Here is a 24,913-nt window from a genome sequence, read left to right on the forward strand (position 1 = left end):
AAAACTGATTTGAAACAGTTTCAAAATTAGTTTGGTGTAAAGAAACCACTGAAGATGATGGGATTTATACAAAGTTTAAATATAGATAAGCTATCCTAAAATTCAACTTTAAGGAAATTGAACAAAGTTAGGTCCCACCAAGATTTGAAATCAGATTACTGGATTCAAAGTCCAAAGTGCTCACCATTACACCATGGAACCCATTGTTCGAGAGTCTTCCTCTACTCAATATTGCTGATCTTTGAAATACTGAATGTTCTCCTGTTTTAGGTACATTTGGCATTTTTGTGTTTGCTGATGCTTTTATGTTTGGCCGGTTAGCTCAGTTTGTTAGAGCGTGGTGCTAATAAAGCCAAGGTCATGTGTTCGATCCCCATACGGGCCATGTGCTTTTTCTTGTTGTCCTACAAGAAATGCCAAGAAGGGATTTTATCCAGCGGCAAAGTGCATGAAGTGTGGGATGAATGCATTGGCTACAGTTAGCAGCCCTTGAAACTTGCTAGAGAACATCATAGACACATACAAAACAGAGAATTTTTAAATCCATGTTAGGAATAAACAAAAATGTCATCCTTTGGCTGATGCAGCATTTCTCTATATGGCATACATAGAAAACTTTTTCTCAAATATAGCAATATGGCAAATCTAAGAAATGCTAAGGCAAATTAATCAATCAGGACATTTATTTGGTGATTGAATCTACTATGGGGGACTAAGTTTTAAGAAGAGAAGAAGAACAGACCTTTACTCTCATTAGTGCACACTGAAGAAGAAAATTCTTAAAACCAGAATATCTTAAAACCATAGCACAAGTGATGGATCACTGCATTCTTATTGCAACTTTTCCTATTTTCAAATGTTTGACAAACATCTCTCCAGTTGAAAACTGATTTGAAACAGCTTCAAAATTAGTTTGGAGTAAAGAAACCACTGAAGATGATGGGATTTATACAAAGTTTAAAAATAGATAAGCTATCCTAAAATTCAACTATAAGGAAATTGAACAAAGTTAGGTCCCACCAAGATTTGAAATCAGATTACTGGATTCAAAGTCCAAAGCGCTCACCATTACACCATGGAACCCATTGTTTGAGAGTCTTCCTCTACTCAATATTGCTGCTCTTTGAAATACTGAATGTTCTCCTGTTTTAGGTACATTTGGCATTTTTGTGTTTGCTGATGCTTTTATGTTTGGCTGGTTAGCTCAGTTGGTTAGAGTGTGGTGCTAATAACGCCAAGGTCATGTGTTCGATCCCCATACGGGCAATGTGCTTTTTCTTGTTGTCCTACAAGAAATGCCAAGAATGGATTTTATCCAGCGGCAAAGTGCATGAAGTGTGTGATGAATGCATTGGCTACAGTAAGCAGCCCTTGAAACTTGCTAGAGAACATCATAGACACATACAAAACAGAGAATTTTTAAATCCATGTTAGGAATAAAGAAAAATGTCATCCTTTGGCAGATGAAGCATTTCTCTATATGGCATACATAGAAAACTTTTTCTCAAATATAGCAATATGGCAAATCTAAGAAATGCTAAGGCAAATTAATCAATCAGGACATTTATTTGGTGATTGAATCTACTATGGGGGACTAAGTTTTAAGAAGAGAAGAAGTACAGACCTTTACTCTCATTAGTGCACACTGAAGAAGAAAATTCTTAAAACCAGAATATCTTAAAACCATAGCACAAGTGATGGATCACTGCATTCTTATTGCAACTTTTCCTATTTTCAAATGTTTGACAAACATCTCTCCAGTTGAAAACTGATTTGAAACAGTTTCAAAATTAGTTTGGTGTAAAGAAACCACTGAAGATGATGGGATTTATACAAAGTTTAAATATAGATAAGCTATCCTAAAATTCAACTTTAAGGAAATTGAACAAAGTTAGGTCCCACCAAGATTTGAAATCAGATTACTGGATTCAAAGTCCAAAGTGCTCACCATTACACCATGGAACCCATTGTTCGAGAGTCTTCCTCTACTCAATATTGCTGATCTTTGAAATACTGAATGTTCTCCTGTTTTAGGTACATTTGGCATTTTTGTGTTTGCTGATGCTTTTATGTTTGGCCGGTTAGCTCAGTTTGTTAGAGCGTGGTGCTAATAAAGCCAAGGTCATGTGTTCGATCCCCATACGGGCCATGTGCTTTTTCTTGTTGTCCTACAAGAAATGCCAAGAAGGGATTTTATCCAGCGGCAAAGTGCATGAAGTCTGGGATGAATGCATTGGCTACAGTTAGCAGCCCTTGAAACTTGCTAGAGAACATCATAGACACATACAAAACAGAGAATTTTTAAATCCATGTTAGGAATAAACAAAAATGTCATCCTTTGGCTGATGCAGCATTTCTCTATATGGCATACATAGAAAACTTTTTCTCAAATATAGCAATATGGCAAATCTAAGAAATGCTAAGGCTAATTAATCAATCAGGACATTTATTTGGTGATTGAATCTACTATGGGGGACTAAGTTTTAAGAAGAGAAGAAGAACAGACCTTTACTCTCATTAGTGCACACTGAAGAAGAAAATTCTTAAAACCAGAATATCTTAAAACCATAGCACAAGTGATGGATCACTGCATTCTTATTGCAACTTTTCCTATTTTCAAATGTTTGACAAACATCTCTCCAGTTGAAAACTGATTTGAAACAGCTTCAAAATTAGTTTGGAGTAAAGAAACCACTGAAGATGATGGGATTTATACAAAGTTTAAATATAGATAAGCTATCCTAAAATTCAACTTTAAGGAAATTGAACAAAGTTAGGTCCCACCAAGATTTGAAATCAGATTACTGGATTCAAAGTCCAAAGTGCTCACCATTACACCATCGAACCCATTGTTCGAGAGTCTTCCTCTACTCAATATTGCTGATCTTTGAAATACTGAATGTTCTCCTGTTTTAGGTACATTTGGCATTTTTGAGTTTGCTGATGCTTTTATGTTTGGCCGGTTAGCTCAGTTGGTTAGAGTGTGGTGCTAATAACACCAAGGTAATGGGTTTGATCCCCATACGGGCCATGTGCTTTTTCTTGTTGTCCTACAAGAAATGCCAAGAAGGGATTTTATCCAGTGCATGAAGTGTGGGATGAATGCATTGGCTACAGTTAGCAGCCCTTGAAGCTTGCTAGAGAACATCATAGACACATACAAAACAGAGAATTTTTAAATCCATGTTAGGAATAAAGAAAAATGTCATCCTTTGGCTTATGCAGCATTTCTCTATATGGCATACATAGAAAACTTTTTCTCAAATATAGCAATATGGCAAATCTAAGAAATGCTAAGGCTAATTAATCAATCAGGACATTTATTTGGTGATTGAATCTACTATGGGGGACTAAGTTTTAAGAAGAGAAGAAGAACAAACCTTTACTCTCATTAGTGCACACTGAAGAAGAAAATTCTTAAAACCAGAATATCTTAAAACCATAGCACAAGTGATGGATCACTGCATTCTTATTGCAACTTTTCCTATTTTCAAATGTTTGACAAACATCTCTCCAGTTGAAAACTGATTTGAAACAGCTTCAAAATTAGTTTGGAGTAAAGAAACCACTGAAGATGATGGGATTTATACAAAGTTTAAATATAGATAAGCTATCCTAAAAATCAACTTTAAGGAAATTGAACAAAGTTAGGTCCCACCAAGATTTGAAATCAGATTACTGGATTCAAAGTCCAAAGTGCTCACCATTACACCATGGAACCCATTGTTCGAGAGTCTTCCTCTACTCAATATTGCTGATCTTTGAAATACTGAATGTTCTCCTGTTTTATGTACATTTGGCATTTTTGTGTTTGCTGATGCCTTTATGTTTGGCCGGTTAGCTCAGTTGGTTAGAGCGTGGTGCTAATAATGCCAAGGTCATGTGTTCGATCCCCATATGGGCCATGTGCTTTTTCTTGTTGTCCTACAAGAAATGCCAAGAAGGGATTTTATCCAGCGGCAAAGTGCATGAAGTGTGGGATGAATGCATTGGCTACAGTTAGCAGCCCTTGAAACTTGCTAGAGAACATCATAGACACATACAAAACAGAGAATTTTTAAATCCATGTTAGGAATAAACAAAAATGTCATCCTTTGGCTGATGCAGCATTTCTCTATATGGCATACATAGAAAACTTTTTCTCAAATATAGCAATATGGCAAATCTAAGAAATGCTAAGGCTAATTAATCAATCAGGACATTTATTTGGTGATTGAATCTACTATGGGGGACTAAGTTTTAAGAAGAGAAGAAGAACAGACCTTTACTCTCATTAGTGCACACTGAAGAAGAAAATTCTTAAAACCAGAATATCTTAAAACCATAGCACAAGTGATGGATCACTGCACTCTTATTGCAAGTTTTCCTATTTTCAAATGTTTGACAAACATCTCTCCAGTTGAAAACTGATTTGAAACAGTTTCAAAATTAGTTTGGAGTAAAGAAACCACTGAAGATGATGGGATTTATACAAAGTTTAAATATAGATAAGCTATCCTAAAAATCAACTATAAGGAAATTGAACAAAGTTAGGTCCCACCAAGATTTGAAATCAGATTACTGGACTCAAAGTCCAAAGCGCTCACCATTACACCATGGAACCCATTGTTTGAGAGTGTTCCTCTACTCAATATTGCTGCTCTTTGAAATACTGAATGTTCTCCTGTTTTAGGTACATTTGGCATTTTTGTGTTTGCTGATGCTTTTATGTTTGGCTGGTTAGCTCAGTTGGTTAGAGCGTGGTGCTAATAACGCCAAGGTCATGTGTTCGATCCCCATACGGGCAATGTGCTTTTTCTTGTTGTCCTACAAGAAATGCCAAGAATGGATTTTATCCAGCGGCAAAGTGCATGAAGTGTGTGATGAATGCATTGGCTACAGTAAGCAGCCCTTGAAACTTGCTAGAGAACATCATAGACACATACAAAACAGAGAATTTTTAAATCCATGTTAGGAATAAAGAAAAATGTCATCCTTTGGCAGATGAAGCATTTCTCTATATGTCATACATAGAAAACTTTTTCTCAAATATAGCAATATGGCAAATCTAAGAAATGCTAAGGCTAATTAATCAATCAGGACATTTATTTGGTGATTGAATCTACTATGGGGGACTAAGTTTTAAGAAGAGAAGAAGAACAGACCTTTACTCTCATTAGTGCACACTGAAGAAGAAAATTCTTAAAACCAGAATATCTTAAAACCATAGCACAAGTGATGGATCACTGCATTCCTATTGCAACTTTTCCTATTTTCAAATGTTTGACAAACATCTCTCCAGTTGAAAACTGATTTGAAACAGCTTCAAAATTAGTTTGGAGTAAAGAAACCACTGAAGATGATGGGATTTATACAAAGTTTAAAAATAGATAAGCTATCCTAAAATTCAACTTTAAGGAAATTGAACAAAGTTAGGTCCCTCCAAGATTTGAAATCAGATTACTGGATTCAAAGTCCATAGTGCTCACCATTACACCATGGAACCCATTATTAGAGAGTCTTCCTCTACTCAATATTGCTGATCTTTGAAATACTGAATGTTCTCCTGTTTTAGGTACATTTGGCATTTTTGTGTTTGCTGATGCTTTTATGTTTGGCTGGTTAGCTCAGTTGGTTAGAGCGTGGTGCTAATAACGCCAAGGTCATGTGTTCGATCCCCATACAGGCAATGTGCTTTTTCTTGTTGTCCTACAAGAAATGCCAAGAATGGATTTTATCCAGCGGCAAAGTGCATGAAGTGTGTGATGAATGCATTGGCTACAGTAAGCAGCCCTTGAAACTTGCTAGAGAACATCATAGACACATACAAAACAGAGAATTTTTAAATCCATGTTAGGAATAAACAAAAATGTCATCCTTTGGCAGATGAAGCATTTCTCTATATGGCATACATAGAAAACTTTTTCTCAAATATAGCAATATGGCAAATCTAAGAAATGCTAAGGCAAATTAATCAATCAGGACATTTATTTGGTGATTGAATCTACTATGGGGGACTAAGTTTTGAGAAGAGAAGAAGAACAGACCTTTACTCTCATTAGTGCACACTGAAGAAGAAAATTCTTAAAACCAGAATATCTTAAAACCATAGCACAAGTGATGGATCACTGCACTCTTATTGCAAGTTTTCCTATTTTCAAATGTTTGACAAACATCTCTCCAGTTGAAAACTGATTTGAAACAGTTTCAAAATTAGTTTGGAGTAAAGAAACCACTGAAGATGATGGGATTTATACAAAGTTTAAATATAGATAAGCTATCCTAAAATTCAACTATAAGGAAATTGAACAAAGTTAGGTCCCACCAAGATTTGAAATCAGATTACTGGATTCAAAGTCCAAAGCGCTCACCATTACACCATGGAACCCATTGTTTGAGAGTCTTCCTCTACTCAATATTGCTGCTCTTTGAAATACTGAATGTTCTCCTGTTTTAGGTACATTTGGCATTTTTGTGTTTGCTGATGCTTTTATGTTTGGCTGGTTAGCTCAGTTGGTTAGAGCGTGGTGCTAATAACGCCAAGGTCATGTGTTCGATCCCCATACGGGCAATGTGCTTTTTCTTGTTGTCCTACAAGAAATGCCAAGAATGGATTTTATCCAGCGGCAAAGTGCTTGAAGTGTGTGATGAATGCATTGGCTACAGTGAGCAGCCCTTGAAACTTGCTAGAGAACATCATAGACACATACAAAACAGAGAATTTTTAAATCCATGTTAGGAATAAAGAAAAATGTCATCCTTTGGCAGATGAAGCATTTCTCTATATGGCATACATAGAAAACTTTTTCTCAAATATAGCAATATGGCAAATCTATGAAATGCTAAGGCAAATTAATCAATCAGGACATTTATTTGGTGATTGAATCTACTATGGGGGACTAAGTTTTAAGAAGAGAAGAAGAACAGACCTTTACTCTCATTAGTGCACACTGAAGAAGAAAATTCTTAAAACCAGAATATCTTAAAACCATAGCACAAGTGATGGATCACTGCATTCTTATTGCAACTTTTCCTATTTCCAAATGTTTGACAAACATCTCTCCAGTTGAAAACTGATTTGAAACAGTTTCAAAATTAGTTTGGTGTAAAGAAACCACTGAAGATGATGGGATTTATACAAAGTTTAAATATAGATAAGCTATCCTAAAATTCAACTTTAAGGAAATTGAACAAAGTTAGGTCCCACCAAGATTTGAAATCAGATTACTGGATTCAAAGTCCAAAGTGCTCACCATTACACCATGGAACCCATTGTTCGAGAGTCTTCCTCTACTCAATATTGCTGATCTTTGAAATACTGAATGTTCTCCTGTTTTAGGTACATTTGGCATTTTTGTGTTTGCTGATGCTTTTATGTTTGGCCGGTTAGCTCAGTTTGTTAGAGCGTGGTGCTAATAAAGCCAAGGTCATGTGTTCAATCCCCATACGGGCCATGTGCTTTTTCTTGTTGTCCTACAAGAAATGCCAAGAAGGGATTTTATCCAGCGGCAAAGTGCATGAAGTCTGGGATGAATGCATTGGCTACAGTTAGCAGCCCTTGAAGCTTGCTAGAGAACATCATAGACACATACAAAACAGAGAATTTTTAAATTCATGTTAGGAATAAACAAAAATGTCATCCTTTGGCTGATGCAGCATTTCTCTATATGGCATACATAGAAAACTTTTTCTCAAATATAGCAATATGGCAAATCTAAGAAATGCTAAGGCTAATTAATCAATCAGGACATTTATTTGGTGATTGAATCTACTATGGGGGACTAAGTTTTAAGAAGAGAAGAAGAACAGACCTTTACTCTCATTAGTGCACACTGAAGAAGAAAATTCTTAAAACCAGAATATCTTAAAACCATAGCACAAGTGATGGATCACTGCATTCTTATTGCAACTTTTCCTATTTTCAAATGTTTGACAAACATCTCTCCAGTTGAAAACTGATTTGAAACAGCTTCAAAATTAGTTTGGAGTAAAGAAACCACTGAAGATGATGGGATTTATACAAAGTTTAAATATAGATAAGCTATGCTAAAATTCAACTTTAAGGAAATTGAACAAAGTTAGGTACCACCAAGATTTGAAATCAGATTACTGGATTCAAAGTCCAAAGTGCTCACCATTACACCATGGAACCCATTGTTCGAGAGTCTTCCTCTACTCAATATTGCTGATCTTTGAAATACTGAATGTTCTCCTGTTTTATGTACATTTGGCATTTTTGTGTTTGCTGACGCCTTTATGTTTGGCCGGTTAGCTCAGTTGGTTAGAGCGTGGTGCTAATAATGCCAAGGTCATGTGTTCGATTCCCATACGGGCCATGTGCTTTTTCTTGTTGTCGAACAAGAAATGCCAAGAAGGGATTTTATCCAGCGGCAAAGTGCATGAAGTGTGGGATGAATGCATTGGCTACAGTTAGCAGCCCTTGAAACTTGCTAGAGAACATCATAGACACATACAAAACAGAGAATTTTTAAATCCATGTTAGGAATAAAGAAAAATGTCATCCTTTGGCTTATGCAGCATTTCTCTATATGGCATACATAGAAAACTTTTTCTCAAATATAGCAATATGGCAAATCTAAGAAATGCTAAGGCTAATTAATCAATCAGGACATTTATTTGGTGATTGAATCTACTATGGGGGACTAAGTTTTAAGAAGAGAAGAAGAACAGACCTTTACTCTCATTAGTGCACACTGAAGAAGAAAATTCTTAAAACCAGAATATCTTAAAACCATAGCACAAGTGATGGATCACTGCATTCTTATTGCAACTTTTCCTATTTTCAAATGTTTGACAAACATCTCTCCAGTTGAAAACTGATTTGAAACAGCTTCAAAATTAGTTTGGAGTAAAGAAACCACTGAAGATGATGGGATTTATACAAAGTTTAAATATAGATAAGCTATCCTAAAATTCAACTTTAAGGAAATTGAACAAAGTTAGGTCCCACCAAGATTTGAAATCAGATTACTGGATTCAAAGTCCAAAGTGCTCACCATTACACCATGGAACCCATTGTTCGAGAGTCTTCCTCTACTCAATATTGCTGATCTTTGAAATACTGAATGTTCTCCTGTTTTAGGTACATTTGGCATTTTTGAGTTTGCTGATGCTTTTATGTTTGGCCGGTTAGCTCAGTTGGTTAGAGCGTGGTGCTAATAACACCAAGGTCATGGGTTCGATCCCCATATGGGCCATGTGCATTTTCTTGTTGTCCTACAAGAAATGCCAAGAAGGGATTTTATCCAGCGGCAAAGTGCATGAAGTCTGGGATGAATGCATTGGCTACAGTTAGCAGCCCTTGAAACTTGCTAGAGAACATCATAGACACAGACAAAACAGAGAATTTTTAAATCCATGTTAGGAATAAACAAAAATGTCATCCTTTGGCTGATGCAGCATTTCTCTATATGGCATACATAGAAAACTTTTTCTCAAATATAGCAATATGGCAAATCTAAGAAATGCTAAGGCTAATTAATCAATCAGGACATTTATTTGGTGATTGAATCTACTATGGGGGACTAAGTTTTAAGAAGAGAAGAAGAACAGACCTTTACTCTCATTAGTGCACACTGAAGAAGAAAATTCTTAAAACCAGAATATCTTAAAACCATAGCACAAGTGATGGATCACTGCATTCTTATTGCAACTTTTCCTATTTTCAAATGTTTGACAAACATCTCTCCAGTTGAAAACTGATTTGAAACAGTTTCAAAATTAGTTTGGAGTAAAGAAACCACTGAAGATGATGGGATTTATACAAAGTTTAAATATAGATAAGCTATCCTAAAATTCAACTTTAAGGAAATTGAACAAAGTTAGGTCCCACCAAGATTTGAAATCAGATTACTGGATTCAAAGTCCAAAGTGCTCACCATTACACCATGGAACCCATTGTTCGAGAGTCTTCCTCTACTCAATATTGCTGATCTTTGAAATACTGAATGTTCTCCTGTTTTAGGTACATTTGGCATTTTTGTGTTTGCTGATGCTTCTATGTTTGGCCGGTTAGCTCAGTTGGTTAGAGCGTGGTGCTAATAACACCAAGGTCATGGGTTCGATCCCCATACGGGCCATGTGCTTTTTCTTGTTGTCCTACAAGAAATGCCAAGAAGGGATTTTATCCAGTGCATGAAGTGTGGGATGAATGCATTGGCTACAGTTAGCAGCCCTTGAAACTTGCTAGAGAACATCATAGACACATACAAAACAGAGAATTTTTAAATCCATGTTAGGAATAAAGAAAAATGTCATCCTTTGGCTTATGCAGCATTTCTCTATATGGCATACATAGAAAACTTTTTCTCAAATATAGCAATATGGCAAATCTAAGAAATGCTAAGGCTAATTAATCAATCAGGACATTTATTTGGTGATTGAATCTACTATGGGGGACTAAGTTTTAAGAAGAGAAGAAGAACAGACCTTTACTCTCATTAGTGCACACTGAAGAAGAAAATTCTTAAAACCAGAATATCTTAAAACCATAGCACAAGTGATGGATCACTGCATTCTTATTGCAACTTTTCCTATTTTCAAATGTTTGACAAACATCTCTCCAGTTGAAAACTGATTTGAAACAGTTTCAAAATTAGTTTGGAGTAAAGAAACCACTGAAGATGATGGGATTTATACAAAGTTTAAATATAGATAAGCTATCCTAAAATTCATCTTTAAGGAAATTGAACAAAGTTAGGTCCCACCAAGATTTGAAATCAGATTACTGGATTCAAAGTCCAAAGTGCTCACCATTACACCATGGAACCCATTGTTCGAGAGTCTTCCTCTACTCAATATTGCTGATCTTTGAAATACTGAATGTTCTCCTGTTTTAGGTACATTTGGCATTTTTGAGTTTGCTGATGCTTTTATGTTTGGCCGGTTAGCTCAGTTGGTTAGAGCGTGGTGCTAATAACACCAAGGTCATGGGTTCGATCCCCATATGGGCCATGTGCTTTTTCTTGTTGTCCTACAAGAAATGCCAAGAAGGGATTTTATCCAGTGCATGAAGTGTGGGATGAATGCATTGGCTACAGTTAGCAGCCCTTGAAGCTTGCTAGAGAACATCATAGACACATACAAAACAGAGAATTTTTAAATCCATGTTAGGAATAAAGAAAAATGTCATCCTTTGGCTTATGCAGCGTTTCTCTATATGGCATACATAGAAAACTTTTTCTCAAATATAGCAATATGGCAAATCTAAGAAATGCTAAGGCTAATTAATCAATCAGGACATTTATTTGGTGATTGAATCTACTATGGGGGACTAAGTTTTATGAAGAGAAGAAGAACAGACCTTTACTCTCATTAGTGCACACTGAAGAAGAAAATTCTTAAAACCAGAATATCTTAAAACCATAGCACAAGTGATGGATCACTGCATTCTTATTGCAACTTTTCCTATTTTCAAATGTTTGACAAACATCTCTCCAGTTGAAAACTGATTTGAAACAGTTTCAAAATTAGTTTGGAGTAAAGAAACCACTGAAGATGATGGGATTTATACAAAGTTTAAATATAGATAAGCTATCCTAAAATTCAACTTTAAGGAAATTGAACAAAGTTAGGTCCCACCAAGATTTGAAATCAGATTACTGGATTCAAAGTCCAAAGTGCTCACCATTACACCATGGAACCCATTGTTCGAGAGTCTTCCTCTACTCAATATTGCTGATCTTTGAAATACTGAATGTTCTCCTGTTTTAGGTACATTTGGCATTTTTGTGTTTGCTGATGCTTTTATGTTTGGCCGGTTAGCTCAGTTGGTTAGAGCATGGTGCTAATAACGCCAAGGTCATTTGTTCGATCCCCATACGGGCCATGTGCTTTTTCTTGTTGTCCTACAAGAAATGCCAAGAAGGGATTTTATCCAGCGGCAAAGTGCATGAAGTGTGGGATGAATGCATTGGCTACAGTTAGCAGCCCTTGAAACTTGCTAGAGAACATCATAGACACATACAAATCAGAGAATTTTTAAATCCATGTTAGGAATAAACAAAAATGTCATCCTTTGGCTGATGCAGCATTTCTCTATATGGCATACATAGAAAACTTTTTCTCAAATATAGCAATATGGCAAATCTAAGAAATGCTAAGGCAAATTAATCAATCAGGACATTTATTTGGTGATTGAATCTACTATGGGGGACTAAGTTTTAAGAAGAGAAGAAGAACAGACCTTTACTCTCATTAGTGCTCTCTGAAGAAGAAAATTCTTAAAACCAGAATATCTTAAAACCATAGCACAAGTGATGGATCACTGCATTCTTATTGCAACTTTTCCTATTTCCAAATGTTTGACAAACATCTCTCCAGTTGAAAACTGATTTGAAACAGTTTCAAAATTAGTTTGGAGTAAAGAAACCACTGAAGATGATGGGATTTATACAAAGTTTAAATATAGATAAGCTATCCTAAAATTCAACTTTAAGGAAATTGAACAAAGTTAGGTCCCACCAAGATTTGAAATCAGATTACTGGATTCAAAGTCCAAAGTGCTCACCATTACACCATGGAACCCATTGTTTGAGAGTTTTCCTCTACTCAATATTGCTGCTCTTTGAAATACTGAATGTTCTCCTGTTTTAGGTACATTTGGCATTTTTGTGTTTGCTGATGCTTTTATGTTTGGCCGGTTAGCTCAGTTGGTTAGAGCGTGGTGCTAATAACGCCAAGGTCATGGGTTCGATCCCCATACGGGCCATGTGCTTTTTCTTGTTGTCCTACAAGAAATGCCAAGAAGGGATTTTATCCAGCGGCAAAGTGCATGAAGTGTGGGATGCATTGGCTACAGTAAGCAGCCCTTGAAACTTGCTAGAGAACATCATAGACACATACAAAACAGAGAATTTTTAAATCCATGTTAGGAATAAACAAAAATGTCATCCTTTGGCTGATGCAGCATTTCTCTATATGGCATACATAGAAAACTTTTTCTCAAATATAGCAATATGGCAAATCTAAGAAATGCTAAGGCAAATTAATCAATCAGGACATTTATTTGGTGATTGAATCTACTATGGGGGACTAAGTTTTAAGAAGAGAAGAAGAACAGACCTTTACTCTCATTAGTGCACACTGAAGAAGAAAATTCTTAAAACCAGAATATCTTAAAACCATAGCACAAGTGATGGATCACTGCATTCTTATTGCAACTTTTCCTATTTTCAAATGTTTGACAAACATCTCTCCAGTTGAAAACTGATTTGAAACAGTTTCAAAATTAGTTTGGAGTAAAGAAACCACTGAAGATGATGGGATTTATACAAAGTTTAAATATAGATAAGCTATCCTAAAATTCAACTTTAAGGAAATTGAACAAAGTTAGGTCCCACCAAGATTTGAAATCAGATTACTGGATTCAAAGTCCAAAGTGCTCACCATTACACCATGGAACCTATTGTTCGAGAGTCTTCCTCTACTCAATATTGCTGATCTTTGAAATACTGAATGTTCTCCTGTTTTAGGTACATTTGGCATTTTTGTGTTTGCTGATGCTTTTATGTTTGGCCGGTTAGATCAGTTGGTTAGAGCATGGTGCTAATAACGCCAAGGTCATTTGTTCGATCCCCATACGGGCCATGTGCTTTTTCTTGTTGTCCTACAAGAAATGCCAAGAAGGGATTTTATCCAGCGGCAAAGTGCATGAAGTGTGGGATGAATGCATTGGCTACAGTAAGCAGCCCTTGAAACTTGCTAGAGAACATCATAGACACATACAAAACAGAGAATTTTTAAATCCATGTTAGGAATAAACAAAAATGTCATCCTTTGGCTGATGCAGCATTTCTCTATATGGCATACATAGAAAACTTTTTCTCAAATATAGCAATATGGCAAATCTAAGAAATGCTAAGGCAAATTAATCAATCAGGACATTTATTTGGTGATTGAATCTACTATGGGGGACTAAGTTTTAAGAAGAGAAGAAGAACAGACCTTTACTCTCATTAGTGCACACTGAAGAAGAAAATTCTTAAAACCAGAATATCTTAAAACCATAGCACAAGTGATGGATCACTGCATTCTTATTGCAACTTTTCCTATTTCCAAATGTTTGACAAACATCTCTCCAGTTGAAACCTGATTTGAAACAGCTTCAAAATTAGTTTGGAGTAAAAAAACCACTGAAGATGATGGGATTTATACAAAGTTTAAATATAGATAAGCTATCCTAAAATTCAACTTTAAGGAAATTGAACAAAGTTAGGTCCCACAAAGATTTGAAATCAGATTACTGGATTCAAAGTCCAAAGTGCTCACCATTACACCATGGAACCCATTATTCGAGAGTCTTCCTCTACTCAATATTGCTGATCTTTGAAATACTGAATGTTCTCCTGTTTTAGGTACATTTGGCATTTTTGAGTTTGCTGATGCTTTTATGTTTGGCCGGTTAGCTCAGTTGGTTAGAGCGTGGTGCTAATAACGCCAAGGTCATGGGTTCGATCCCCATACGGGCCATGTGCTTTTTCTTGTTGTCCTACAAGAAATGCCAAGAAGGGATTTTATCCAGCGGCAAAGTGCATGAAGTGTGGGATGCATTGGCTACAGTAAGCAGCCCTTGAAACTTGCTAGAGAACATCATAGACACATACAAAACAGAGAATTTTTAAATCCATGTTAGGAATAAACAAAAATGTCATCCTTTGGCTGATGCAGCATTTCTCTATATGGCATACATAGAAAACTTTTTCTCAAATATAGCAATATGGCAAATCTAAGAAATGCTAAGGCAAATTAATCAATCAGGACATTTATTTGGTGATTGAATCTACTATGGGGGACTAAGTTTTAAGAAGAGAAGAAGAACAGACCTTTACTCTCATTAGTGCACACTGAAGAAGAAAATTCTTAAAACCAGAATATCTTAAAACCATAGCACAAGTGATGGATCACTGCATTCTTATTGCAACTTTTCCTATTTTCAAATGTTTGACAAACATCTCTCCAGTTGAAAACTGATTTGAAACAGTTTCAAAATTAGTTTGGAGTAAAGAAACCACTGAAGATGATGGGATTTATACAAAGTTTAAATATAGATAAGCTATCCTAAAATTCAACTTTAAGGAAATTGAACAAAGTTAGGTCCCTCCAAGATTTGAAATCAGATTACTGGATTCAAAGTCCAAAGTGCTCACCATTACACCATGGAACCTATTGTTCGAGAGTCTTCCTCTACTCAATATTGCTGATCTTTGAAATACTGAATGTTCTCCTGTTTTAGGTACATTTGGCATTTTTGTGTTTGCTGATGCTTTTATGTTTGGCAGGTTAGATCAGTTGGTTAGAGCATGGTGCTAATAACGCCAAGGTCATTTGTTCGATCCCCATATGGGCCATGTGCTTTTTCTTGTTGTCCTACAAGAAATGCCAAGAAGGGATTTTATCCAGCGGCAAAGTGCATGAAGTGTGGGATGAATGCATTGGCTACAGTAAGCAGCCCTTGAAACTTGCTAGAGAACATCATAGACACATACAAAACAGAGAATTTTTAAATCCATGTTAGGAATAAACAAAAATGTCATCCTTTGGCTGATGCAGCATTTCTCTATATGGCATACATAGAAAACTTTTTCTCAAATATAGCAATATGGCAAATCTAAGAAATGCTAAGGCAAATTAATCAATCAGGACATTTATTTGGTGATTGAATCTACTATGGGGGACTAAGTTTTAAGAAGAGAAGAAGAACAGACCTTTACTCTCATTAGTGCACACTGAAGAAGAAAATTCTTAAAACCAGAATATCTTAAAACCATAGCACAAGTGATGGATCACTGCATTCTTATTGCAACTTTTCCTATTTCCAAATGTTTGACAAACATCTCTCCAGTTGAAACCTGATTTGAAACAGCTTCAAAATTAGTTTGGAGTAAAAAAACCACTGAAGATGATGGGATTTATACAAAGTTTAAATATAGATAAGCTATCCTAAAATTCAACTTTAAGGAAATTGAACAAAGTTAGGTCCCACAAAGATTTGAAATCAGATTACTGGATTCAAAGTCCAAAGTGCTCACCATTACACCATGGAACCCATTATTCGAGAGTCTTCCTCTACTCAATATTGCTGATCTTTGAAATACTGAATGTTCTCCTGTTTTAGGTACATTTGGCATTTTTGAGTAAAAGCTGATGCTTTTATGTTTGGCCGGTTAGCTCAGTTGGTTAGAGCGTGGTGCTAATAACACCAAGGTCATGGGTTCGATCCCCATACGGGCCATGTGCTTTTTCTTGTTGTCCTACAAGAAATGCCAAGAAGGGATTTTATCCAGCGGCAAAGTGCATGAAGTGTGGGATGAATGCATTGGCTACAGTAAGCAGCCCTTGAAACTTGCTAGAGAACATCATAGACACATACAAAACAGAGAATTTTTAAATCCATGTTAGGAATAAACAAAAATGTCATCCTTTGGCTGATGCAGCATTTCTTTATATGGCATACATAGAAAACTTTTTCTCAAATATAGCAATATGGCAAATCTAAGAAATGCTAAGGCAAATTAATCAATCAGGACATTTATTTGGTGATTGAATCTACTATGGGGGACTAAGTTTTAAGAAGAGAAGAAGAACAGACCTTTACTCTCATTAGTGCACACTGAAGAAGAAAATTCTTAAAACCAGAATATCTTAAAACCATAGCACAAGTGATGGATCACTGCATTCTTATTGCAACTTTTCCTATTTCCAAATGTTTGACAAACATCTCTCCAGTTGAAACCTGATTTGAAACAGCTTCAAAATTAGTTTGGAGTAAAAAAACCACTGAAGATGATGGGATTTATACAAAGTTTAAATATAGATAAGCTATCCTAAAATTCAACTTTAAGGAAATTGAACAAAGTTAGGTCCCACAAAGATTTGAAATCAGATTACTGGATTCAAAGTCCAAAGTGCTCACCATTACACCATGGAACCCATTATTCGAGAGTCTTCCTCTACTCAATATTGCTGATCTTTGAAATACTGAATGTTCTCCTGTTTTAGGTACATTTGGCATTTTTGAGTTTGCTGATGCTTTTATGTTTGGCCGGTTAGCTCAGTTGGTTAGAGCGTGGTGCTAATAACACCAAGGTCATGGGTTCGATCCCCATACGGGCCATGTGCTTTTTCTTGTTGTCCTACAAGAAATGCCAAGAAGGGATTTTATCCAGCGGCAAAGTGCATGAAGTGTGGGATGAATGCATTGGCTACAGTAAGCAGCCCTTGAAGCTTGCTAGAGAACATCATAGACACATACAAAACAGAGAATTTTTAAATCCATGTTAGGAATAAACAAAAATGTCATCCTTTGGCTGATGCAGCATTTCTTTATATGGCATACATAGAAAACTTTTTCTCAAATATAGCAATATGGCAAATCTAAGAAATGCTAAGGCAAATTAATCAATCAGGACATTTATTTGGTGATTGAATCTACTATGGGGGACTAAGTTTTAAGAAGAGAAGAAGAACAGACCTTTACTCTCATTAGTGCACACTGAAGAAGAAAATTCTTAAAACCAGAATATCTTAAAACCATAGCACAAGTGATGGATCACTGCATTCTTATTGCAACTTTTCCTATTTCCAAATGTTTGACAAACATCTCTCCAGTTGAAACCTGATTTGAAACAGCTTCAAAATTAGTTTGGAGTAAAAAAACCACTGAAGATGATGGGATTTATACAAAGTTTAAATATAGATAAGCTATCCTAAAATTCAACTTTAAGGAAATTGAACAAAGTTAGGTCCCACAAAGATTTGAAATCAGATTACTGGATTCAAAGTCCAAAGTGCTCACCATTACACCATGGAACCCATTATTCGAGAGTCTTCCTCTACTCAATATTGCTGATCTTTGAAATACTGAATGTTCTCCTGTTTTAGGTACATTTGGCATTTTTGAGTTTGCTGATGCTTTTATGTTTGGCCGGTTAGCTCAGTTGGTTAGAGCGTGGTGCTAATAACACCAAGGTCATGGGTTCGATCCCCATACGGGCCATGTGCTTTTTCTTGTTGTCCTACAAGAAATGCCAAGAAGGGATTTTATCCAGTGCATGAAGTGTGGGATGAATGCATTGGCTACAGTTAGCAGCCCTTGAAGCTTGCTAGAGAACATCATAGACACATACAAAACAGAGAATTTTTAAATCCATGTTAGGAATAAAGAAAAATGTCATCCTTTGGCTGATGCAGCATTTCTCTATATGGCATACATAGAAAACTTTTTCTCAAATATAGCAATATGGCAAATCTAAGAAATGCTAAGGCTAATTAATCAATCAGGACATTTATTTGGTGATTGAATCTACTATGGGGGACTAAGTTTTAAGAAGAGAAGAAGAACAGACCTTTACTCTCATTAGTGCACACTGAAGAAGAAAATTCTTAAAACCAGAATATCTTAAAACCATAGCACAAGTGATGGATCACTGCATTCTTATTGCAACTTTTCCTATTTTCAAATGTTTGACAAACATCTCTCCAGTTGAAAACTGATTTGAAACAGTTTCAAAATTAGTTTGGAGTAAAGAAACCACTGAAGATGATGGGATTTATACAAAGTTTAAACATAGATAAGCTATCCTAAAATTCAACTTTAAGGAAATTGAACAAAGTTAGGTCCCACCAAGATTTGAAATCAGATTACTGGATTCAAAGTCCAAAGTGCTCACCATTACACCATGGAACCTATTGTTCGAGAGTCTTCCTCTACTCAATATTGCTGATCTTTGAAATACTGAATGTTCTCCTGTTTTAGGTACATTTGGCATTTTTGTGTTTGCTGATGCTTTTATGTTTGGCCGGTTAGCTCAGTTGGTTAGAGCATGGTGCTAATAACGCCAAGGTCATTTGTTTGATCCCCATACAGGTCATGTGCTTTTTCTTGTTGTCCTACAAGAAATGCCAAGAAGGGATTTTATCCAGCGGCAAAGTGCATGAAGTGTGGGATGAATGCATTGGCTACAGTAAGCAGCCCTTGAAACTTGCTAGAGAACATCATAGACACATACAAAACAGAGAATTTTTAAATCCATGTTAGGAATAAACAAAAATGTCATCCTTTGGCTGATGCAGCATTTCTCTATATGGCATACATAGAAAACTTTTTCTCAAATATAGCAATATGGCAAATCTAAGAAATGCTAAGGCAAATTAATCAATCAGGACATTTATTTGGTGATTGAATCTACTATGGGGGACTAAGTTTTAAGAAGAGAAGAAGAACAGACCTTTACTCTCATTAGTGCACACTGAAGAAGAAAATTCTTAAAACCAGAATATCTTAAAACCATAGCACAAGTGATGGATCACTGCATTCTTATTGCAACTTTTCCTATTTCCAAATGTTTGACAAACATCTCTCCAGTTGAAACCTGATTTGAAACAGCTTCAAAATTAGTTTGGAGTAAAAAAACCACTGAAGATGATGGGATTTATACAAAGTTTAAATATAGATAAGCTATCCTAAAATTCAACTTTAAGGAAATTGAACAAAGTTAGGTCCCACAAAGATTTGAAATCAGATTACTGGATTCAAAGTCCAAAGTGCTCACCATTACACCATGGAACCCATTATTCGAGAGTCTTCCTCTACTCAATATTGCTGATCTTTGAAATACTGAATGTTCTCCTGTTTTAGGTACATTTGGCATTTTTGAGTTTGCTGATGCTTTTATGTTTGGCCGGTTAGCTCAGTTGGTTAGAGCGTGGTGCTAATAACACCAAGGTCATGGGTTCGATCCCCATACGGGCCATGTGCTTTTTCTTGTTGTCCTACAAGAAATGCCAAGAAGGGATTTTATCCAGTGCATGAAGTGTGGGATGAATGCATTGGCTACAGTTAGCAGCCCTTGAAGCTTGCTAGAGAACATCATAGACACAGACAAAACAGAGAATTTTTAAATCCATGTTAGGAATAAACAAAAATGTCATCCTTTGGCTGATGCAGCATTTCTCTATATGGCATACATAGAAAACTTTTTCTCAAATATAGCAATATGGCAAATCTAAGAAATGCTAAGGCTAATTAATCAATCAGGACATTTATTTGGTGATTGAATCTACTATGGGGGACTAAGTTTTAAGAAGAGAAGAAGAACAGACCTTTACTCTCATTAGTGCACACTGAAGAAGAAAATTCTTAAAACCAGAATATCTTAAAACCATAGCACAAGTGATGGATCACTGCATTCTTATTGCAACTTTTCCTATTTTCAAATGTTTGACAAACATCTCTCCAGTTGAAAACTGATTTGAAACAGTTTCAAAATTAGTTTGGAGTAAAGAAACCACTGAAGATGATGGGATTTATACAAAGTTTAAATATAGATAAGCTATCCTAAAATTCAACTTTAAGGAAATTGAACAAAGTTAGGTCCCACAAAGATTTGAAATCAGATTACTGGATTCAAAGTCCAAAGTGCTCACCATTACACCATGGAACCCATTATTCGAGAGTCTTCCTCTACTCAATATTGCTGATCTTTGAAATACTGAATGTTCTCCTGTTTTAGGTACATTTGGCATTTTTGAGTAAAAGCTGATGCTTTTATGTTTGGCCGGTTAGCTCAGTTGGTTAGAGCGTGGTGCTAATAACACCAAGGTCATGGGTTCGATCCCCATACGGGCCATGTGCTTTTTCTTGTTGTCCTACAAGAAATGCCAAGAAGGGATTTTATCCAGCGGCAAAGTGCATGAAGTGTGGGATGAATGCATTGGCTACAGTAAGCAGCCCTTGAAACTTGCTAGAGAACATCATAGACACATACAAAACAGAGAATTTTTAAATCCATGTTAGGAATAAACAAAAATGTCATCCTTTGGCTGATGCAGCATTTCTTTATATGGCATACATAGAAAACTTTTTCTCAAATATAGCAATATGGCAAATCTAAGAAATGCTAAGGCAAATTAATCAATCAGGACATTTATTTGGTGATTGAATCTACTATGGGGGACTAAGTTTTAAGAAGAGAAGAAGAACAGACCTTTACTCTCATTAGTGCACACTGAAGAAGAAAATTCTTAAAACCAGAATATCTTAAAACCATAGCACAAGTGATGGATCACTGCATTCTTATTGCAACTTTTCCTATTTCCAAATGTTTGACAAACATCTCTCCAGTTGAAACCTGATTTGAAACAGCTTCAAAATTAGTTTGGAGTAAAAAAACCACTGAAGATGATGGGATTTATACAAAGTTTAAATATAGATAAGCTATCCTAAAATTCAACTTTAAGGAAATTGAACAAAGTTAGGTCCCACAAAGATTTGAAATCAGATTACTGGATTCAAAGTCCAAAGTGCTCACCATTACACCATGGAACCCATTATTCGAGAGTCTTCCTCTACTCAATATTGCTGATCTTTGAAATACTGAATGTTCTCCTGTTTTAGGTACATTTGGCATTTTTGAGTTTGCTGATGCTTTTATGTTTGGCCGGTTAGCTCAGTTGGTTAGAGCGTGGTGCTAATAACACCAAGGTCATGGGTTCGATCCCCATACGGGCCATGTGCTTTTTCTTGTTGTCCTACAAGAAATGCCAAGAAGGGATTTTATCCAGCGGCAAAGTGCATGAAGTGTGGGATGAATGCATTGGCTACAGTAAGCAGCCCTTGAAACTTGCTAGAGAACATCATAGACACATACAAAACAGAGAATTTTTAAATCCATGTTAGGAATAAACAAAAATGTCATCCTTTGGCTGATGCAGCATTTCTCTATATGGCATACATAGAAAACTTTTTCTCAAATATAGCAATATGGCAAATCTAAGAAATGCTAAGGCAAATTAATCAATCAGGACATTTATTTGGTGATTGAATCTACTATGGGGGACTAAGTTTTAAGAAGAGAAGAAGAACAGACCTTTACTCTCATTAGTGCACACTGAAGAAGAAAATTCTTAAAACCAGAATATCTTAAAACCATAGCACAAGTGATGGATCACTGCATTCTTATTGCAACTTTTCCTATTTCCAAATGTTTGACAAACATCTCTCCAGTTGAAACCTGATTTGAAACAGCTTCAAAATTAGTTTGGAGTAAAAAAAACACTGAAGATGATGGGATTTATACAAAGTTTAAATATAGATAAGCTATCCTAAAATTCAACTTTAAGGAAATTGAACAAAGTTAGGTCCCACAAAGATTTGAAATCAGATTACTGGATTCAAAGTCCAAAGTGCTCACCATTACACCATGGAACCCATTATTCGAGAGTCTTCCTCTACTCAATATTGCTGATCTTTGAAATACTGAATGTTCTCCTGTTTTAGGTACATTTGGCATTTTTGAGTTTGCTGATGCTTTTATGTTTGGCCGGTTAGCTCAGTTGGTTAGAGCGTGGTGCTAATAACACCAAGGTCATGGGTTCGATCCCCATACGGGCCATGTGCTTTTTCTTGTTGTCCTACAAGAAATGCCAAGAAGGGATTTTATCCAGTGCATGAAGTGTGGGATGAATGCATTGGCTACAGTTAGCAGCCCTTGAAGCTTGCTAGAGAACATCATAGACACAGACAAAACAGAGAATTTTTAAATCCATGTTAGGAATAAACAAAAATGTCATCCTTTGGCTGATGCAGCATTTCTCTATATGGCATACATAGAAAACTTTTTCTCAAATATAGCAATATGGCAAATCTAAGAAATGCTAAGGCTAATTAATCAATCAGGACATTTATTTGGTGATTGAATCTACTATGGGGGACTAAGTTTTAAGAAGAGAAGAAGAACAGACCTTTACTCTCATTAGTGCACACTGAAGAAGAAAATTCTTAAAACCAGAATATCTTAAAACCATAGCACAAGTGATGGATCACTGCATTCTTATTGCAACTTTTCCTATTTTCAAATGTTTGACAAACATCTCTCCAGTTGAAAACTGATTTGAAACAGTTTCAAAATTAGTTTGGAGTAAAGAAACCACTGAAGATGATGGGATTTATACAAAGTTTAAATATAGATAAGCTATCCTAAAATTCAACTTTAAGGAAATTGAACAAAGTTAGGTCCCACAAAGATTTGAAATCAGATTACTGGATTCAAAGTCCAAAGTGCTCACCATTACACCATGGAACCCATTATTCGAGAGTCTTCCTCTACTCAATATTGCTGATCTTTGAAATACTGAATGTTCTCCTGTTTTAGGTACATTTGGCATTTTTGAGTAAAAGCTGACGCTTTTATGTTTGGCCGGTTAGCTCAGTTGGTTAGAGCGTGGTGCTAATAACACCAAGGTCATGGGTTCGATCCCCATACGGGCCATGTGCTTTTTCTTGTTGTCCTACAAGAAATGCCAAGAAGGGATTTTATCCAGCGGCAAAGTGCATGAAGTGTGGGATGAATGCATTGGCTACAGTAAGCAGCCCTTGAAACTTGCTAGAGAACATCATAGACACATACAAAACAGAGAATTTTTAAATCCATGTTAGGAATAAACAAAAATGTCATCCTTTGGCTGATGCAGCATTTCTTTATATGGCATACATAGAAAACTTTTTCTCAAATATAGCAATATGGCAAATCTAAGAAATGCTAAGGCAAATTAATCAATCAGGACATTTATTTGGTGATTGAATCTACTATGGGGGACTAAGTTTTAAGAAGAGAAGAAGAACAGACCTTTACTCTCATTAGTGCACACTGAAGAAGAAAATTCTTAAAACCAGAATATCTTAAAACCATAGCACAAGTGATGGATCACTGCATTCTTATTGCAACTTTTCCTATTTCCAAATGTTTGACAAACATCTCTCCAGTTGAAACCTGATTTGAAACAGCTTCAAAATTAGTTTGGAGTAAAAAAACCACTGAAGATGATGGGATTTATACAAAGTTTAAATATAGATAAGCTATCCTAAAATTCAACTTTAAGGAAATTGAACAAAGTTAGGTCCCACAAAGATTTGAAATCAGATTACTGGATTCAAAGTCCAAAGTGCTCACCATTACACCATGGAACCCATTATTCGAGAGTCTTCCTCTACTCAATATTGCTGATCTTTGAAATACTGAATGTTCTCCTGTTTTAGGTACATTTGGCATTTTTGAGTTTGCTGATGCTTTTATGTTTGGCCGGTTAGCTCAGTTGGTTAGAGCGTGGTGCTAATAACACCAAGGTCATGGGTTCGATCCCCATACGGGCCATGTGCTTTTTCTTGTTGTCCTACAAGAAATGCCAAGAAGGGATTTTATCCAGCGGCAAAGTGCATGAAGTGTGGGATGAATGCATTGGCTACAGTAAGCAGCCCTTGAAACTTGCTAGAGAACATCATAGACACATACAAAACAGAGAATTTTTAAATCCATGTTAGGAATAAACAAAAATGTCATCCTTTGGCTGATGCAGCATTTCTCTATATGGCATACATAGAAAACTTTTTCTCAAATATAGCAATATGGCAAATCTAAGAAATGCTAAGGCAAATTAATCAATCAGGACATTTATTTGGTGATTGAATCTACTATGGGGGACTAAGTTTTAAGAAGAGAAGAAGAACAGACCTTTACTCTCATTAGTGCACACTGAAGAAGAAAATTCTTAAAACCAGAATATCTTAAAACCATAGCACAAGTGATGGATCACTGCATTCTTATTGCAACTTTTCCTATTTCCAAATGTTTGACAAACATCTCTCCAGTTGAAACCTGATTTGAAACAGCTTCAAAATTAGTTTGGAGTAAAAAAACCACTGAAGATGATGGGATTTATACAAAGTTTAAATATAGATAAGCTATCCTAAAATTCAACTTTAAGGAAATTGAACAAAGTTAGGTCCCACAAAGATTTGAAATCAGATTACTGGATTCAAAGTCCAAAGTGCTCACCATTACACCATGGAACCCATTATTCGAGAGTCTTCCTCTACTCAATATTGCTGATCTTTGAAATACTGAATGTTCTCCTGTTT

The 24,913-nt window shown here is 35.9% G+C and overlaps 14 non-coding genes across 14 annotated transcripts; all 14 read left to right on the forward strand.

Moving 5' to 3' along the window:
• The first annotated feature begins 9,123 nt into the window (after positions 1 to 9,123).
• TRNAI-AAU (transfer RNA isoleucine (anticodon AAU)) lies at positions 9,124 to 9,197 on the forward strand. The gene has a single exon. It is a non-coding gene; the product is annotated as a tRNA-Ile (tRNA).
• An 808-nt stretch (positions 9,198 to 10,005) lies between these two features.
• Positions 10,006 to 10,079, forward strand: TRNAI-AAU (transfer RNA isoleucine (anticodon AAU)). The gene has a single exon. It is a non-coding gene; the product is annotated as a tRNA-Ile (tRNA).
• An 800-nt stretch (positions 10,080 to 10,879) lies between these two features.
• TRNAI-AAU (transfer RNA isoleucine (anticodon AAU)) lies at positions 10,880 to 10,953 on the forward strand. Its single transcript has one exon. It is a non-coding gene; the product is annotated as a tRNA-Ile (tRNA).
• Positions 10,954 to 12,635: 1,682 nt separating this feature from the next.
• On the forward strand, positions 12,636 to 12,709 carry TRNAI-AAU (transfer RNA isoleucine (anticodon AAU)). The gene has a single exon. It is a non-coding gene; the product is annotated as a tRNA-Ile (tRNA).
• Positions 12,710 to 14,395: 1,686 nt separating this feature from the next.
• Positions 14,396 to 14,469, forward strand: TRNAI-AAU (transfer RNA isoleucine (anticodon AAU)). The gene has a single exon. It is a non-coding gene; the product is annotated as a tRNA-Ile (tRNA).
• Positions 14,470 to 16,157: 1,688 nt separating this feature from the next.
• TRNAI-AAU (transfer RNA isoleucine (anticodon AAU)) lies at positions 16,158 to 16,231 on the forward strand. The gene has a single exon. It is a non-coding gene; the product is annotated as a tRNA-Ile (tRNA).
• An 808-nt stretch (positions 16,232 to 17,039) lies between these two features.
• Positions 17,040 to 17,113, forward strand: TRNAI-AAU (transfer RNA isoleucine (anticodon AAU)). The gene has a single exon. It is a non-coding gene; the product is annotated as a tRNA-Ile (tRNA).
• Positions 17,114 to 17,921: 808 nt separating this feature from the next.
• TRNAI-AAU (transfer RNA isoleucine (anticodon AAU)) lies at positions 17,922 to 17,995 on the forward strand. The gene has a single exon. It is a non-coding gene; the product is annotated as a tRNA-Ile (tRNA).
• A 1,682-nt stretch (positions 17,996 to 19,677) lies between these two features.
• Positions 19,678 to 19,751, forward strand: TRNAI-AAU (transfer RNA isoleucine (anticodon AAU)). The gene has a single exon. It is a non-coding gene; the product is annotated as a tRNA-Ile (tRNA).
• Positions 19,752 to 20,553: 802 nt separating this feature from the next.
• TRNAI-AAU (transfer RNA isoleucine (anticodon AAU)) lies at positions 20,554 to 20,627 on the forward strand. The gene has a single exon. It is a non-coding gene; the product is annotated as a tRNA-Ile (tRNA).
• An 808-nt stretch (positions 20,628 to 21,435) lies between these two features.
• On the forward strand, positions 21,436 to 21,509 carry TRNAI-AAU (transfer RNA isoleucine (anticodon AAU)). The gene has a single exon. It is a non-coding gene; the product is annotated as a tRNA-Ile (tRNA).
• Positions 21,510 to 22,317: 808 nt separating this feature from the next.
• On the forward strand, positions 22,318 to 22,391 carry TRNAI-AAU (transfer RNA isoleucine (anticodon AAU)). Its single transcript has one exon. It is a non-coding gene; the product is annotated as a tRNA-Ile (tRNA).
• Positions 22,392 to 23,193: 802 nt separating this feature from the next.
• Positions 23,194 to 23,267, forward strand: TRNAI-AAU (transfer RNA isoleucine (anticodon AAU)). Its single transcript has one exon. It is a non-coding gene; the product is annotated as a tRNA-Ile (tRNA).
• An 808-nt stretch (positions 23,268 to 24,075) lies between these two features.
• On the forward strand, positions 24,076 to 24,149 carry TRNAI-AAU (transfer RNA isoleucine (anticodon AAU)). Its single transcript has one exon. It is a non-coding gene; the product is annotated as a tRNA-Ile (tRNA).
• The last annotated feature ends 764 nt before the right edge of the window (positions 24,150 to 24,913 follow it).

Source organism: Taudactylus pleione, unplaced genomic scaffold (genome assembly GCF_031769625.1).
Source record: "Taudactylus pleione unplaced genomic scaffold, aTauple2 ptg000085l, whole genome shotgun sequence".
NCBI classification, from domain to species: Eukaryota; Metazoa; Chordata; class Amphibia; order Anura; family Myobatrachidae; genus Taudactylus; species Taudactylus pleione.